Source organism: Panthera leo, chromosome A3, assembly GCF_018350215.1.
Source record: "Panthera leo isolate Ple1 chromosome A3, P.leo_Ple1_pat1.1, whole genome shotgun sequence".
Lineage (NCBI taxonomy): Eukaryota > Metazoa > Chordata > Mammalia > Carnivora > Felidae > Panthera > Panthera leo.
Window position 1 is genome coordinate 10,322,973 of NC_056681.1, and position 6,000 is coordinate 10,328,972.

Sequence of the window (6,000 nt, forward strand, 5' to 3'; positions counted from 1 at the left end):
TTTTTTTTTTTTTAAATTAAAAAAATTTTTTTTGATGTTTATTTATTTTTGAGACAGAGGGAGACAGCACGAGTGGGGGAGGGGCAGAGAGAGGGAGACACAGAATCCGAAACAGGCTCCAGGCTCTGAGCCGTCAGCACAGAGCCCGACGCGGGGCTCGAACTCACGAACCATGAGATCGTGACCTGAACCGAAGTCGGACACCCAACCGACTGAGCCACCCAGGCGCCCCTAAAAAAATTTTCTTAATGTTTGCTTCTTTTTGAGAGAAAGTGTGTGTGAGTGCAGGGAGGTGCAGAGAGAGAGAGGGAGACACAGAATCTGAAGCAGTCTCCAGGCTCGGGGCTGGCAGCACAGAGCCCAACACAGGGCTTGAACCTGTGAACTGTGAGATCATGACCAGAGCCAGAGTCGGATGCTTAAGCAAGTGAGCCACTCAGGTGCCCCTAAAGCTCGTTTTTCATACTGGATGGAGGATTTAAGGGGATCGCAACATCTTGACTTTAAGAATAAACTGGCAATCAGTGAGATTGGGGGGAGGGGGAGAATAAACTTCCATATTTCCCCCTGACGCTCTGCCCTCAGTTTAAAGAGAGGTGTTCTGGGGGAAGGAATTGTTGCTTTGTATGGGGTAGCTGTGTTTGTAGAGAGAGGGTCTTGGGGTGGTTGGGGCAGACCCCTCCCTCCAGGTGAAGTTTGTACTTTATCTGGCAGAACTTGCCTAAGAGCTGCGCAGAAGGGGGAGGCAGTGTGTGCGAGGTGGCTTGTCCCGTTCTGTGGGGCAGGGCCAGGTTGAGCCAGGTGTCACTCGAGCTAAACTACATCAAGGAACGTGTCATGCCAGAAGTTCTTCGGTTTCAAAGGTAACTCTCGCAGCAATATGACCTGTTTACAATGCAGTAGATAGCTTGAGCCCAAACAGGAAAGTTCATGCACGCTGGCATGCGTAGAACACCCAGAAACAAAATCAGTAAGGGGTTTGATGATCCGGGTACATTTCAAGACTGGGGAAAGGATGGGTTCACGAGGTAACTGGTCATTTGGAAGGGAAGTCTCAGGCCAACACATAAACTGGGTGCCCTACGGCAAGATAATCTGTAGAACCCCGAGTACCTCATTTGCACAATAGGGATAATTTTTTTTTAAGTTTTTTTTTTTTAACGTTTATTTATTTTTGAGACCGAGAGAGACAGAGCATGAACAGGGGAGGGGCAGAGAGAGAGAGGGAGACACAGAATCTGAAACAGGCTCCAGGCTCTGAGCTGCCAGCACAGAGCCCGACGCGGGGCTCGAACTCACGGACCGTGAGATCGTGACCTGAGCCGAAGTCGGACGCTTAACCGACCAAGCCACCCAGGCGCCCCATTTTTAAGTTTTTTTTAATGTTTTATTTCTGAGACAGAGAGACAGAGCGTGAGCGGGGAAGGGTCAGAGAGAGGGAGACACAGAATCAGAAGTAGGCTCCAGGCTCTGAGCAGTCAGCCCAGAGCCCGACGCGGGGCTCGAACTCACAAACCGTGAGATCGTGACCTGAGCCAAAGTCGGAGGTGTAACTCACTGAGCCACCCAGGCGCCCCGAAATGTATGTTTATTTTTGAGAGAGACACTGAGCAGGGGAGAGTCAGAGAGAGAGACATCTCCAGGCTCCAGGCTCCGAGCTATCAGCACAGAGACCAACGCGGGGCTCAGATCCATGAACCGTGAGATCATGACTCAAGGTGAAGTTGGATGCTTAATGGACTGAGCCACCCAGACGCCATCTATTTCTTAATATCAAAAGAAAACTGGAGCATTAGTTAAACTAGGCCAAAATCAAGATAAGGAAGTAAATTTACCCTTCAAAAGTGGACTTCACAATTTTCATAGTTAAGACCTTGCAAATATGTTCGAAAGAAGCATCAAGCTCTGATTTAAAGTCTGAAGTATATTTGAAAGTGACCCTTGTGGGAGAAGAAACATCCCACATGGCCTGCAGAACCACCCCTTTGTCCCCTCCCCTATTATTTCTACCCTCCAACCTTTTGTAAACAACTGAATGTTTTAAGCAAAGAGCGAGTTGGAAGGAAAAGGAGTGTCCTAACTGAGCCACGGAACAAGGACGAAGTCAGTTTTATCCTGAGTGGATTGTTATGGGTCCTTAAAAGCTGGAGACCAATGACGTTTGTGCCCGCTGGCCCGTGCTGCAGGCATGCCCAGTGTTGAAGATGCTTTGCCCCTTCTGTTTACTTCCCATAAATCAGTTTTGGTTTTTTTGTTTTTTTTTTTTTAATGTGTATTTATTTTTGAGAGAGAGACAGAGCGTGAGTGGGGGAGGGGCAGACAGAGAGGGAGACACAGAATCCAAAGCAGGTTCTAGGCTCTGAGCTGTCGGCATGGAGCCCTACGCGGGGCTCGAACTCACAGAATGCGAGATCATGACCTGAGCCAAAGTCAGACGCTCAACCAACTGAGCCTCTCAGGTGCCCCTTTTTATTTTTTTTTTATTTTTTTTTTTAATTTTTTTTTTTAACATTTATTTATTTTTGAGACAGAGAGAGACAGAGCATGAATGGGGGAGGGTCAGAGAGAGGGGGAGACACAGAATCAGAAGCAGGCTCCAGGCTGTCAGCACAGAGCCCGACGCGGGGCTCGAACCCACAGACTGTGAGATCATGACCTGAGCCGAAGTCAGCCGCTTAACCGACTGAGCCACCCAGGTGCCCCAGGTGCCCCTTTTTAAATTTTTTGTAACGTTTGTTCATTTTTGAGAGAGCATGAGTGGGGGGGGGGGGGGGTGAGGGGCAGAGAGAGAGGGAGACACAGAACCCAAAGCAGGCTCCAGGCTCCAAGCTGTCAGCACAGAGTCCGACGCGGGGCTTGAACCCGCGAACTAGGAGATCATGACCTCAGCCGAGGTGGAACGGTCAACCAACTGAGCCACCCAGGCCCCCCCTTGTTTTTGGTTTTTAACGTTTGCTGTTACTCTGATGGCTTTGGAGCCATCCTGACGGGAAAAATTACTTTCACTGAATTCTCTAACAGTCCTTGAGTTACTTGACATGTCAGAGGCCAATTCTGTCTTCATGTTCATTTTCTCACTTGGCGAAGACCCCAGAAAAGGGAGAAAAGGAGGCGGTGCCGGAATTTCAGTTTGCTGCTCTCTGGGATTGCACAGGCCAGTGAAATAAGGGGGAAAGAGGAGGAGACTGTGTAGGTGGCCAGGTTTTGTCTTTATCAAGTAAAGATGATTAACAACAACTCAACAAACATGTCGTCCCCAACCATATCGCATGTTGTACCCTTAAGAATGTTTACTTGTCGATTTGCTGTCTACTCTTATAATATTTAACACAAAGGAAAGTCGTGGCTCCCGCAAATGTAAAACGACAAAGATTTTACTCTAACAGATGTCCAACAGATTCAAAGGAGAAACAAAGACCTCTCAAACCCAGGCAATGAGGAATGTCAAAGTAAATTTACAAATAGATGGAAAACATAGTCAGTATCTACAGGGCGATAATCAATTGCATTCCTCTGGATACCACCATTTGCATTTCCATGGTGTATTACTGTTGTTTCACAACAGAGTTGTGAAATAGCTCAAAGACATCGAAAGGCATTGGTAATCTGGAGGAGAATGCCGGCCGGTCTACCTTTGTTACTCATCTCAGAGTCTTCTATAACTTCTAGAAACCAGGGACTGTGTCTGTTACCTGTGTCCCCAGTGCCCCGAATCTTGCAGGTCCCCAGTGAAGATTACGTGAATGAATGACTGTTCTGTAGAATTTTGCCTAAACTCCCTAGTGCCTTTTTGGAGGTAAAAAGCAGTACCACACAGACCAAATAGTATTGTTAAATCGTAGGGAGATATTGTTGTTTGTGAAAAGCTCTTAAGCAGTTCTTATTTTTTGCCAAAAAAATGGGGTGGGGGGATAGAATGGGGAGGATGAGATTAGTGTTAGAGACACAGCCTTACTAGAGGTTTAAAAATTATCTAACCTCCCCTTCTAGCCTGCTGGGTCTCAACCAGGGACAATTATGCCCTCCAGGACATTTCACAATATCTGAAGGCATCTGTGGTGGTTTGGGGGTGGGGTGGGGAGCTGCCGTCGGCATGTAGTGTAGAGAAACCCGGGTTACTGCTAAGCATCCTACGATGCACGAGAAAGCCCCCACAGTAAAGGAATGTTCAGCCCAAATGTCAGTAGTGCCCCGTGCCCCGGCTGAGAAACGGATCTAGGGACCTAGTACGTTCACCGAAAACCATTCAGAGAGAAGATTCCAGGCACCCAAGGAAATTCATCGCTTCTCCCCTCAGCTGAAGTTTACCCGAAACATTTTTGATGAATTCTGGGTTCCCATATTCCCTGCCTCCATGCCCTTGACTTCTTGTCTACTTACTGCCAATACACCGTAAGCAGGAGGAGCCCGTCTGGAGGCCTGTGAAAACAAGGCCTGTACTGAGAGACTCCACATAGATTATGGCCTCCGCCTACCATCTGTTGGTGAGGTTGGGTGGCATCTTGCACCTCAGTTTCTCTGCTTTCTGGAAAACAGAGGCTGGACTAGGTTGGCTTACCTGTCAAAGACCTTTCTGTTCCAGGTATCAGTACCAGAAGCTTCCTGTGCTCAGGGCCTACTGGTTAGAGAGGGCTCTCAAGGGTCCCTGAAAGGGGCTGTTCCTCTGAAAGCAGAACCCTGAGGTGACCATTCCTAGGACCATGAGGAGAAGGCAGGGCCGGGCCAGGAAGAGGGAAGCCGTGTCCTGCCAAGTGGGACCCCAGTTACTTGCCCCTCCAATTACTGTCCTGCCCCAGCCCTGCCTCTCTGCTGGCCCCTCGCACTGCTCTCAGAGGCCCCAGGGGCCTCTCTCCTACCTCCTGCAAGCATCTAGATCTCTCTCAAGATGAGATGAAAGCTTTTAAGTGCTTCTCTTCCTGTGGAATTGTTTTTCTGGAAGGGTCTTAAAAAGTGCCTTCTCCAATGGTTATGAAAGTGCCCTGGAAAAAAATTTTGGAAAATACACTAACAGTCACCTCCCGCCTCTTTTTTAAAATTAATGTATTTTTTTAAATTTGCATCCAACTTAGTTAACGTATAGTGTGATAATGATTTCGGGAGTAGAACCCAGTGGTTCATCCCCTACTTATAAAACTCAGTGCTCATCCCAACAAGCACCCTCCTTAATGCCCATCCCCCGTTTAGCCCATCCCCCCCCACCTCCCCTCCAGCAGCCATCAGTTTGCTCTGTATATTTGAGTCTCTTATGTTTTGTCCCCTTCCCGTTTTTATACTATTTTTGCTTCCTTTCCCCTGTATTCATCTATTTTGTATCTTAAATTCCACATATGAGTGAAGTCATATGATATTTGCTTTTCTCCAACAGACTAATTTCGCTTAGCATAATACCCTCCAGTTCCATCCACGTAGTTGCAAATGGCAAGATTTCATTCTTTTTGATTGCCGAGTAATACTCCATTGGATATATAGACCACATCTTCTTTATCCATTTATCCATCAATAGACATTTGGGTTCTTTCCATACTTTGGCTACTGTTGATCATGCTGCTATAAACATGGGGTGCATGTGCCCCTTCGAAACAGCACACCCGTGGATAAATGCCTAGGAGTGCAATTGCTGGGTCATGGGGTGGTTCTATTTTTGATTTTTTGAGGAACCTCCATCTGTTTTCCAGAGTGGCTACACCAGCTGATTCCCACACCCCTCTCTTTTCATATGAAAATGTTACCACCTCTGGAGACTCAGAGGAGGCTCTGTGGTCTTTTAAAAAAATTATTTATTTAAAGCATTATAAAAGTGATACATATTTGCTAAAGAAAATAGAAAGGATAAACAAAAGTTAATAAGATTCGCCTGGATGTACCCCACTAATGCAAGATGTTAATAATGTGGAAACTGCTGAGTTTGGGGTTGGGAGGGGTGGATATGGGATGGGTATATGAAGCTCTTTCTGCTATCTGCTCCAATTTTCTGTAAATCTCAAACTACTAAATACATAG